The sequence below is a fragment of the Nyctereutes procyonoides genome, unplaced genomic scaffold (assembly GCF_905146905.1).
Source record: "Nyctereutes procyonoides isolate TBG_1078 unplaced genomic scaffold, NYPRO_anot_genome, whole genome shotgun sequence".
NCBI classification, from domain to species: Eukaryota; Metazoa; Chordata; class Mammalia; order Carnivora; family Canidae; genus Nyctereutes; species Nyctereutes procyonoides.
The window spans coordinates 9,776,919-9,789,828 of record NW_026575042.1 but is presented as its reverse complement, the minus strand read 5'-3'; the positions used below and the strand labels follow the sequence as shown (position 1 = coordinate 9,789,828).

Genomic DNA, 12,910 nt, shown 5'->3' with positions numbered 1-12,910 from the left:
AGATATTTCATCCATTTTGAGTTTATCTTTGTGTATGGTGTAAGAGAATGAATGGTCTAGTTTCATTCTTCTGCACATGGCTGTCCAATTTCCCAGAACCATTTATTGAAGAGACTGTCCTTTTTCCAGTGGATATTCTTTCCTGCTTTGTTGAATATTAGTTGACCAAAGAGTTGAGGTCCCATTTCTGGGTTCTCTATTCTGTTCCATTGATCTATGTGTCTGTTTTTGTGCCACTACCACACCATCTTGATGATAATAGCTTTGTAGTACAACCTGAAATCTGGCATTGTGATGCCCCCAGCTATGGTTTTCTTTTTCAATATTCCTCTGGCTTTTTGGGGATCCTTTCTGATTCCATACAAATCTTAAGATTATTTGTTCCAACTATCTGAAGAAAGTCCATGGTATTTTGACAGGGATTGCATTAAATGTGTAAATTGCCCTGGGCAGCAGTAACATTTTCACAATATTAATTCTTCCAATCCATAAGCATGGAATATTTTTCCATCTCTTTGTGTCTTCCTCAATTTCTTTCAGAAGTGTTCTATACTTTTTAGGGTATAGATCTTTTACCTATTTGGTTAGGTTTATTCCTAGGTATCTTATGCTTTTGGGTGCAAATGTAAATGGAATTGACTCCTTAATTTCCCTTTTTTCAGTTTCATTGTTAGTGTATAGAAATGCCACTGATTTCTGGGCACTGGTTTTTTATCCTGCCACACTGCCGAATTGCTGTGTGAGTTCTAGCAATCTTGGGGTGGAGGCTTTTGGGTTTTCTACATACTGTATCATGTCACCTACGAAGAGGAAAAGTTTGACTTCTTCTTTGCCAATTTGAATGCCTTTTATTTCTTTTTGTTGCCTGATTGCTGAGGCTAAGACTTCTAGTACTATGTTGAATAGCAGTGGTGAGAGTGGACATCCCTGTCATGTTCCTGATCTTAAGGGAAAGATGTATTTCCCCGTGTTTCCCCATTGAGAATGATATTTGCTATGGGTTTTTTGTTGATGGCTTTTAAGATGCTGAGGAATGTTCCCTCTATCCCTACACTCTGAAGAGTTTTGATCAGGAATGGATGCTGTATTTTGTCAAATGCTTTCTCTGCATCTATTGAGAGGATCATATGGTTCTTGTTTTTTCTCTTGTTGATATGATCTATCATGTTGATTGCTTTACAAGTGTTGAGCCAGCCTTGCATCCCGGGGATAAATCCCACTTGGTCATGGTGAATAATCTTCTTAATGTACTGTTGGATCCTATTGGCTTGTATCTTGATGAGAATTTTTGCATCTCTGTTCATCAGGGATATTGGTTTATAATTCTCCTTTTTGGTGGGGTCTTTGGTTTTGGAATTAAGGTGATGCTGGCCTCATAGAATGAGTTTGGAAGTATTCCATCTCTTTCTATCTTTTGGAACAGCTTTAGTAGAATAGGTATTGTTTCTTCTTTAAACGTTTGATAAAATTCCCCCGGGAAGCCATCTGGCCTTGGACTTTTGTGTCTTGGGAGGTTTTTGGTGACTGCTTCAATTTCTTCCTGGGTATTGGCCTGTTCAGGTTTTCTACTTCTTCCTGTTCCAGTTTTGGTAGTTTGTGGTTTTCCAAAAATGCATCCATTTCTTCTAGTTGTCTAATTTATTGGTGTATAGCTGCTCATGTTTTTTAAATCGTTTGTATTTCCTTGGTATTGGTGGTGATCTCTTTTTTGTGATTTTATTAATTAGAGTCTTTTCTATTTTGTTTTTAATAAAGTTGGCTAATGGTTTATCTAGCTTATTAACTCTTTCAAAGAACCAACTCCTGGTTTTGTTGATTTGTTCTACAGTTCTTCTGGTCTCTATTTCATTGAGTTCTGCTCGAATCTTTATTAACTCTCTTCTTCTGCTTGGTGTAGGTTTTATTTTGTTCTTTCTCCAGTTCCTTTAGGTGCAAGGTTAGCTTCTGTATTTGAGTTTTTTCCAGTTTTTTGACGGATGCTTGTATTGCGATGTATTTCCCTCTTAGGACTGCTTTTTCTGTATCCCAAAGATTTTGAATGGTTGTATCTTCATTTTCATTAGTTTCCATGAATCTTTTAAGTTCTTCTCTAATTTCCTGGTTGACCCTTTCATCTTTTAGCAGGATGATCTTTAACCTCCACGTGTTGGAATTTCTTCCAAATTTCATCTTGTGATTGAGTTCAAGTTTCAAAGAATTATGGTCTGAAAATAGGCAGGGGACAATCCCAATCTTTTGGTATTGGTTGAGACCTGATTTGTGACCCAGTATGTGGTCTATTCTGGGGAAAGTTCTGTGTGCAGTTGAGAAGAATGTGTATTCAGTTGTGTTTGGATGTAAGGTTCTGTAAATATCTCTGGAATCCATCTGGTCCAGTGTATCATTTAAAGCTCTTGTTTCTTTGGAGATGTTGTGCTTAAAAAATCTGTCATTTGCAGAAAGTGCTGTATGAATTCTACCAGTATTTGTGTATTATTATCTAAGTATGTCTTTAGTTTGGTTATTAATTGATTGATATACTTGGCAGCTCCCACATTAGGGGCATAAATATTCATGATTGTTAGGTCCTCTTGTTGGATAGATTCTTTAAGTATGATATAGTGTCCCTCTTCATCTCTTACTACAGTCTTTGGGATAAACTTTAATTTATCTGATATGAGGATTGCTACCCCTGTTTTCTTTTGAGGACCATTTGAATGGTAAATGGTTCTCCACCCTTTCATTTTCAGGTTGTAGGTGTCCTTAGGTCTAAAATGAGTCTCTTGTAGACAGCAAATAGATGGGTCTTGTTTTATTATCCAGTCTGATACCCTGTGTCTTTTGATGGGATCATTAAGCCCATTCACATTCAGAGTTACTATTGAAAGATATGAATTTAGTGTCATCATAATACCTATTCAGTCCGTTTTTGTGGATTATTTCTTTGGGCATCCTCTTTCTTTTACAGAGTCCCCCTTAATATTTCTTGCAGAGCTGATTTGGTGGTCATATATTCTTTCAGTTTCTGCCTATCTTGGAAGCTTTTTATCTCTCCCTTCTATTCTGAATGAGAGCCTTGCTGGATAGAGTATTATTAACTGCATGTTCTTCTCATTTAGGACCCTGAATATATCCTGCCAGCCCTTTCTGGCCTGCCAAGTCTCTGTGGAGAGGTCTGCTCTTACTCTAATATTTCTCCCCATATAAGTTAGAGATCTCTTGTCTCTTGCTGCTTTAAGGATTTTCTCTTTATCTTTGGAATTTGCAAGTTTCACTATTAGATGTCGAGGTGTTGAACGGTTTTTATTGATTTTAGGGTGGGGTCTCTATCTCCTGGATCTGAATGCCTGCTTCCCTTCCCAAGTTAGGGAAGTTCTCAGCTATGATTTGTTCAAATATGCTTTCTGGTCCTCTGTCCCTTTCGGCACCCTCTGGAACCCCAATTAAACGTAGATTTTTTTCTTCTGAGACTGTCATTTATTTCCCTTAACCTTTCCTCATGGTCTTTTAATGGTTTTTCTCTTTTTTTCCTCAGCTTCCTTCCTTGCCATCAACTTATCTTCTATGTCACTCACTCTTTCTTCTACCTCTTTAACTCTCATCATTAGAACCTCCAGTTTGGATTGCATCTCATTTAATTGATTTTTAATTCCGGCCTGATTAGATCTAAATTCTGCAGTCATGAAGTCTCTTGAATCCTTTATTCTTTTTTCCAGAGCCACCAGTAGCTTGATAATTGTGCTTCTGAATTGGCTTTCTGACATCGAATTGTAATCCAAATTTTGTAACTCTGTGGCAGAGAGTACTGTTTCTGATTCTTTCTTTTGTGGTGAGTTCTTTCTAGTCATTTTGCTCAGTGCAGAGTGGGTAAAAACTTCCTTTTATACTAGAAAAAGGAAGAGAAAAAAAAAAACAAGGAGGGGTATCCTCTGGTTCTATATAGTAAATCCCTCGACTTCCCCTGGAGCTTTCCAGCGCTGCTCAGCCAAGAACTTGCTCTTTCCCCATCCTTCCAGCTGGTGTTCTGGGGTAGGGGCCTGCTGTGCTGATTCTCAGATGTGTGCACCTGGGGGAGCTGCCCCGGCCCTGTTGGGTGCTGGGCTCAGTGGGAGCTGTTTATCCTGTGAGGCCCCTGTTCCCTGGCAGCGCTGCTCTGTCCCAGGCACAGGTGACACCAGGAGGAACAACCACACTGGCGGCGGCCAGCTCCCCAGCTCTGGATTCAGCTCCAGCAGTAACTACCACAGTCTCCCAGTCCACACTGTCCTGGATGCTCCGGGAGCCGGGGGTGGGGATAGAGGGGTCTGCTGATCTGCACAGCTCCAGGCCGCAGGGCGGCAGGAGAGTCCTCGCTGTCCTGTGCCCTCCCTGCCTCCGCCTGTCCCGGGGGGAGCGCAGGATCGTGGGCTGGTTCCCCGGCGCCCTAGGATCCAGGGCCTGTGCTGCTGGAATCGCGCTCCTGGGGGGCGGCTCCCAAAGGCAGGAGGGCACAGACCCCTCTGCCAGGAGCCGCCTCCTGAGCTGCTCCCAAGGCCATAACGGCTGCTTTAAAATTCTTGTCAGTTATTTCCAACATCCAATTAATCTTCACGTTAGTATCAGTTGTCTTCCTCACTCAAATTGTAATATTCCAGTTATTATGATGAGTGTTTTTCATTTGTACCCTGGACATTTTGGCTACTATGTTAGGAGACTCTGGGTCCTATTTAGCTATTTTTTTATTATAATAGGCAGTCCTTCTATTTAGGTATATTTAGCACAAGGCCCTGTCCTACTTTTTTAGACTAAGGATCCAATGGAAATTTAATTTTCATAGTATTCAAAAATCCACTTGGCTTATCTAGTGCCACTGAGGCTCACACTGGTTCCTGCTGTGCTGCATGAGGGGGTGCACTGGGTTTCCTTAGACCAGAATGCCAGGTGCCTCTCAGTAGGGTAAGGAAAACTCCACCTGTGGAACTAAAGAGGCTTTCAGGGCTAAGCTGCCTAGTATGACAAGATTCTTCTCAGTATATCGAGGGGGAGAAAGGTATTAGCCCCATAGGGATGAAGAGGCTTCCTAGGCTGGGCACTTATGGTGGGGAGATACCCCCCAGCCTGTGGTGATACAGAGTGCTTCTCAACCCAGTTACTTGCTGCTCAGTGATAAAGGGGTCTCAGACCCAGCAGGGAAGGAGGGCACTTCCTATGTCCACTTGATCCTCCACTGATCCCAAACTCCCAATCTCCACTTGATTCCCAATCCCTACTTGGCTCCCAATTGATTTCCCTTGTGGGTGGTGCCACGTTCACCTGCTATTGTTGTAAGACTCCTATTCCATCTGGGGAAGGAATGAGACTACCAAGAGGTTGGAGTCCAGGAAACATTGAGCCTGAGTCATTTTCTGCTGTTGATTTGGGTATCACAAGATGTCTTGCCACTACATTATTTCTCCAGTCTTGGGTGCCCAAATAATTTGCTTTTGCTTCTCTTCTTTCAAAATTCTCCTTTGGTTATTGTATTGGCCAGGGTTCTCCAAAGAAACAGAACCAACAGGATAGAGAGAAGAGGAAGAGATTTATTTTAAGGAACTGGGTCATGCAATGGCAGAGGCCTGACAATTCCAAGATCTGATGGGGGAGCCTGGCAGGTGGGAGACTCAGAGAAGAGTTAGTTTGAGTCCAAACACAGTTTCCTGGCAGAATTTCTTCTTGCTCTGGATGGAGGGGTGAGGGTGTCAGTCTTTATTCTGTTAAGGCCTTCAACTGATTGGATGGGGTCCACCCACATTATGGAGAGTGATCTACTTCACTCAAATTCCACATATTTAAATGTTAATCACTTCCAAAGGAACATACTCACAGAAACATCAAAATAATGTTTGAACAAATATCTAGGCACTATGGCTCAGCCAAGCTGACACATAAAATTAGCCATCACAGTTCTGTTTTGTAATTATGCTCTCTTTTGTAGAGAGTCTGTAGTTCTCATAAACTTCCATCAGTTTTGTAAATTGTTCAGGCATTTTCTCTTCTGATAATATTTCTTCTTTTTTTTATTCTTTTTTCTTTCTGGTGACCATAATCACCTGTGTTTGTCGAACCTTTTCACTGTACTCTTCATGTCTCAAATTCTTTCTTTTGATTTTATGTCCTGTTTCTCATATTTTACTCTGGATATTTTCCCAACTTAGGTCAGAATTCTTTGAGTGTTGATTCATTTTTCTCTTCATGTATTTTTAACCTATCATTATACCGATATTTTTTAAGTGGGCTCCATGCCCAATGTGGGCTCAAACTCACAACCTTGAGATGAAGAGTCACATGCTCCACTGACTGAGCCAGCCAGGTGCCCCATAAACCAGTTTTTAAGTTTTTTAATTGGGCAATTTTTCAATTCTAAATTTTCCATTGCATTTTCTTACTTGTTCTAGGTTTTTTTCTGTCTACATTTTCAATCTTTTCCTTTATCTCTTTGAATATAGTAACATAGTTATTTTTGAATCTGCCTGATAGTATCTGGGAAATCTGTAGGTCTGTTTGTATTTTCCCTTCCTTTCTGCTTGTTTTTATTAATTTCCTCTCATCTTCTCTTGTACCCAGTTATTTATTTATCTATTTATTTGTGCATTGGGTTTGCAAAATTGAAGTCTATTTGTAGTTACTTTCCTCTACAGAGGATTCTTGTTTGTGTCAGGTGCCTTTTAGTGCCAGCAATCCAGGCATACATTCTCATCTCTAAGATTGAACTTCAACATCAAAACTGAAACAACTGGTGGTGCCTAGTTGGCTGTCAGTTGAGCATCCAAATCTTGGTTTCAGCTCAGGTCATGATCTCGTTGTCATGTGATCAAGCCCTATCAGGTTCCACTCTTGGCATTGAGTCTGCTTCAGATTCTCTCTCCGTCTGCCCCTCCCGCCTCCCTCATGCACACACTATCTCTTTCTAAAATAAATCAATAAAATCTTAAAAAAAACCTGAAACAACTGGAATCTCAGCTGAGGTTCCTGCATAGGCTTTCTTCATCCAATTCACCCTACTTCAAAGGTGGAGCTTTTGGAGACCTCAACACAAAGTAAATGGTTTTGTCAGGCTCCTTTGGCAAGCCTCTAAATCCAATCTCCCTAATCCCAAGTAACTGTCAAAACTGCTGCTGTCACAAACTGTCACAAACTCACAAACTGGCAAATGCCCCAGGGGATAGCTCCAAGTGTTGGGGTTTCTCCTCCTTAGGCCATGGTCCCCCCAGGGCTCTGGTCCACTGATTCCTCACTATCTTGTTAGCTAGCTCTCTCATGCTTTGAAATGGATATATTTTATTATTTTTTCTACATATTTTATTCAGATTTTCCAGTTGTCCTCAGTAGAAGAGTAAGTCCCAATTGCCTGATCTGCCACTAACAGACATGTTCTTCAACTATCTTAAACAGGAGGAAATTATATGATTATGATGTATGGATTACCTAGCTCTGTACTCTAAATAAAAAGTACATAACAGCAAACATACCACTATTACTACAAACCAGGCAGTATTTTTCTTCATTAGGAAGTGGGTACTAATATTAGCCTCATTTTTAAAAGAGAGAAACTAAAGCAAAGAGAAAGCAAATAACTTGCCCAAGAGCATGCAGCTTGTAACTGGCTGCAGAGTCTATGCTCCTAACCACCAAGCAAACCTGCCTTACCTACTTAAATTTCTCAAAATCATACTAGCAAACTATCAAGAAATAATGTATAATCTCTTTCCAGAAAAAAATAAAATTATATTTAAGATCATTTTCAACATCAATTTGGATTGCTAAATCTCTATTTTGATACTTACCTTTACAAACTATCTTAAGACTGGTGATAGGATTTAATGTGTCCAACTGGACAGGCAAAGCAGTTCAATGTACAAGCCTAAAGATCCTTTTATGGGACACAAAAGAGAAGGACATTCTGGAGAGTATCAAATATGCTCAGAGCACCTAACTGCAACTGGGGCCACGGGTAAAGGAAATGCATTAGAAAATGTTTGGTAGGAAGACACATGGTATCTTAAAAATATTCACTGAATACCTTCTGAAAGTACCAGGTGTGTATGGTTGAAAAATTACACCAAAGTTCATAGAGAAAGAGTTGGAATTATTAAGAGAGTATATTCTTTACATTTCCCTAAGTATTTATTAACTTTATAAAAAGAAATTATATATATACATATATACTTATTAATAACAGTTTTGGGGCATCCATGATATGTGACAGCTGCAGAAAATTACAGGATATACAGCAGCTTGCACCAGGTTCAGTTTTTGCTATATATTTTGTGTAATATTACAAAATACACATATATATCCTTGGCACTTTGGAAGTCTTCCTTATGATCATTCTCTCTTATGCTAATAATATTAGAAATTGTTTTTATAAAGTTAAAAAATTATTCAACATAATTTCTACATTAGTGTTCATTCTCTGCAAACTCTATTGGCCAAACATTTGAATCTAAGTGATATTAATGATGATTATAATTAATTAATAATAGCAACAGTGGCTAATATTTTTTATAAAATGTGCTGTTGGTGGCAGGCTTTGCTGTAAAGTCTCTCAAAAATCAGAGTTATTATAGTTCCTACTCTTTCATTGAGGGAAATGGAGGCCCTGAGCGTTAAATCAGTAGCTCAATGTCACCAATTGGTAAGTGGCTGTGCCAGCCTACTAGGTGAGGAGACTTGACTCCAGAATCTATGTCCCTAACCTGCTTTATCGTACCCCTTTAAAGGGTCATTATAAGAAGCAATCACACTGACCAAATCTTTCCCGCTATGTGTATGAAAACAATTGTTAAAAAATAATCCCAAAGTCTATGGTGTTTTCAAATTTGAACTTGGAATGCAAACCTACATTTATTCAAATTTTAAGTGACTGACTTTTCAACTTGCAAACAGTCTTATACACTTGAAACTTTTGACTAAACCAAAATATCTAACTTAATTGGCATATATTTAAGCATATGTCCTAGAATCTTTCTACTTGGAGGTTGTCAGAATATAATCTGCCTCCCCCAAAGGTATTAACTTCTTAGATTAAATTAGCCATCACTGGCTTCTGGAGGCAGATGTAGCTATAGAGAACTGGAAGGTCCCAAGAGCATGTGTCATTAAATCCCAGTAAATTTCCCACAGTTCTGACAGTCCACCCACACAAAAAAGGACATTGCAGAGAAGAAAATCCTCAAATGGAATATAAACATTATCATGTTTTGGCAGAAATCGAGATCAGAAAATCTGAAGATACGCGATTATTCGTTTTGCACTAAAAGACTTATCAGTCAGTATATCACCAACTACAGTATAATCTTTCGCTAAGACCCAGAGAAATTCCTGTTATCACATTCCCTTGTTGCTCCAAGAGCTGATGAAGCATCTGCTGAAATTAAGCTCATAAATAAAAATGCAAATTAAGTACTAGTAAGGCAAATGAAAAGTAGTGATTTTTTTTTAACTACACAAAATTTCCATTCAAGTTTATATTTTGGCTTCCTTCATTTATAGGATTTAGGGGAAAGACAGGAATACTATTGAAAATACCCTTTAAAATAAAAATTTCCTAAAATGGATAGAAAATTAAAAACTAAAAAAAAACAAAAAAAAAAACAAAAAAAAAGAAAATTAAAAACTGAAACAAAAGATCAAAATCATTACTAACCTTAAGGCAGTCCTATAGCCAGTAGGAAACATGAAAATCAGCCTTAGCTCTGGCTAACTGAAAACATATTCTACCTGCAGTATTTGAGAATTCTGTGCCATGTCAGCTGTTACTTTGTAAAGAAATAAGGGCGCCTGCTGCAATCTGATCCAGCTTTTCCTGGCATCAAATTCAGTCCACACCTGATATTATTATTCAGTCCACACCTGATATTCCCTCCTTCCTTCTTTTAGGACAAAGTAAAGAAAATCCGAAGGACTACATTTTGCAAAAGAGATTTTCCAGGACCACAAAAAGACAGAACTTCCTGGCTTGAGATCCTCGTCCTTCCCATCCAAGGAAACCCTGGCCAGCTCTCCAGCTCTGTCCCTGCCCTGAGCATGACTATACTCCGGTCATGCCAAACCGCAGCAGTCAGATTTCCCTCCTTATCATTTCACTTAGGCAGTGCCTCCCACCAGTTTAGGATCCATCTCAACTTTAGAGAAAACCTTCCCTGATCAGGCTAGATGCCCTCATTTTCTACTGCCCACCCCCCTGTCTTGGCGCCCCTCATGCTGCAAGCCTACAACCATCTGCTTATGGCAGAGCTCTTTGAGGGTAGGGACCACACACATTGTCAGTCTCAATTTTCTCAATGCCTTGAATAAATGTTTTGAGGGCTGTGAGAAGTTTGCGGGAAGAGACATCAGTACTATGGGTTTATCAGAGCATGCATTAGCTGCTGTATATAAAGTCACTTTAGGTGAAATTATCAGTCCCATGTTACAGATGATAAAACTGATGCTTAGCTTGACCCACATAGTTTGAGCTCTAGGCTCTCTACCTCTCTACTCTGAGGGAATGAATCCTTTATATCTCTCTTGAGAAATCAGTATCAGAACTCTACTGGAACCTGAAGCCATCTCTCCGATAACATGACTTTTCACCATCTTATCTACTACTTTATAAATCTATACCACTTGAATTTCCATTGGAAACAAAAGATGGAGAAAGGGTTCTTATAAGCCTCTGAATTTAAAGCACAGAAGTCTGTTCACATCAAAGTGCTTTCCGCCCACCAGCTTTGATCAATTCAGGCAATTCCACCGTCCACCAACAATTTGGTAATGCCACCCAATTTCATTCTTGGGAACTTCCATTCCCACATTTCATGTGGTATTGGTGGAACCATTCGTTTTGAAGTTTTCATCACTTCAGGCCAAGTACAGGCACAGAACTCATGCCAGACCAATGAGACTTTCTCCCCCAGAATGTGACTCTTATACCAAGTAGTCCAAATACTGTAATTGGAGCTGAGTATTCCTGAAGACCCCTCCATGAAGAGGTTCTCCAGCTGTTCACACTACCAAGAACAAGATCCTTAGAGCCATCCTAGTTCCATTATCTGAAGCCTCCAAGTCTCTTTCCAAACATTTCCTTATTCTGCTTGAGTAAGTCAAAGGCTATTCTTGTCCTTTGCAATCAAATGATTCTAACTAGCATATGCACATGTATGAATAATAGGGCTTGCTTCCATACCTGAAAAGGAGCTGAAATTATCTTCTAAGCATTTTAAACTAAAATTGGAAAGCATCAACTTATTACTAAGCATACATAAAGCTCTTTAGAGGGCAGCCCACGTGGCTCAGTGGTTTAGCGCCGCCTTCAGCCCAGGGCCTGATCCTGTCAACCCGGGATCGAGTCCCACATTGGGCTGCCTGCATGGAGCCTGCTTCTCCCTCTGCCTGTGTCTCTGCCTCTCTCTCTCTCTCTCTCTCTCTCTCTCCCCCTCTCTGTGTCTCTCATGAATAAATAAATAAAAATCTTTTTTTTTTTTTAAAAAAAAGCTCTTTAGAAATAACCACGTTATTTTTATGGTAAAGAGGTTTTTTGCAGGGGGGGGATAAAAATTCCAAATAAAAGGGAAATCACAGGTAAAAAGTAGACAAAGTTGATTTCTGGTTTTCACAAATAAAAGACAGCCAATAATAGCAGTTTTATAAATCCTTACCTAACTAGGCAACAGACATCTATAGTCTCATTCTTCCTATGGGGAAACAGCCTCAGAGAGATTCAGTAATTTACCCCAGGTTACAAATCTAGTCATTCAAATAGACAGTGGTCTCTCTCCAAAATCAATGCTCTGCCTACTGTGACACATTGCCTCTATATAGTATGATTCATTGAAATCCACCCAAAAGGCTCAAACATCATCTACCTGTATCTTTTTTAAGAGATTTTATTTATTTATTTTGAGAGAGAGAGAGAGCATGAGTGGGTAGAGGGACAGAGGGAGAGAGAGAATCCCAAGCAGACTTCCTACTGAGCACAGAGCCCATTGCGGGGCTCCATCCCAGCACCCTCAGATCACATGACTGGAGCCAAAATTAAGAGTCCAAAGCTCAACTAAGCCACCCTAGGTGCCCCCATCTAACCCATACCTTAAGCTCCTTGTCCACCAATGTAGTAATTTAAGCAGCCTATGATTAGCAGAAATGGATCCTATCTTTCTCTGGCCCTGGATTTCCCCATGACTGATAGTAAGTATGCTTATTATGAAATATGAAGATTGCTTTATCAGGAACACAGACACAGACTCAAAGGATCTCACAAACCAGTTCATTACCCTTGAGTTACCAAGAGAGTTTCAGGTTACAGGAGTCAATATTTAAAATACAGGTTTCCCTGCTGCCTGAAAGTAGAGTGTTCCTATGAAAACTTTCTTAAGCTGAAATGGTGTAAAGCAAAGATATAATTACCATTAATTCGTATGGAAATTTTTTTTAGCATTCCCAGACCTTAAAAATAACCTCTTAGGCTTTTCTGATACCTTAGGACATATCTTGCTCATGGATGCACAAAATAAATCAAAATAAAACATGGATGCTCACAGACACAGTTCAAAGCTATGAGGGTTTGATGCTGAGATGCTGAGTGTGATTCTCAGGAAAAGAGCTGGGTAGTGCCAGTCTGGCTGCTCAGGATAAATGCTGCCTCTATAATGGCTCAGCTTGCTGCAAAACAAAACACTGACTGCTATTTTCGGTTTTGGTCATATTTTTTTTTAAGTTATGAAAGTCCTCTTTGGATTTTTATCAATTAGTAAAAACCAGTACTAAAGGAGATCTTTTGTAAAAGCAAAGTGGCATAATATGAACTTTCAAAAGCAGCATATACCTGTATAATACTTTAGAAATTGGCTGTACAAAAATGTGAATATACTCAACACTACTGTACTATATACTTATAAATGGTTACAATGTAAATTTTATGTTATGTATATTT

At 39.4% G+C, this 12,910-nt stretch overlaps 1 protein-coding gene across 3 annotated transcripts in view; it reads right to left on the bottom strand.

Annotated features, from left to right (window-relative positions):
* The window catches only part of MYRIP (myosin VIIA and Rab interacting protein), a 365,531-nt gene that overhangs the window by 325,403 nt on the left and 27,218 nt on the right, over nt 1-12,910 (bottom strand). The window lies entirely within an intron of this gene.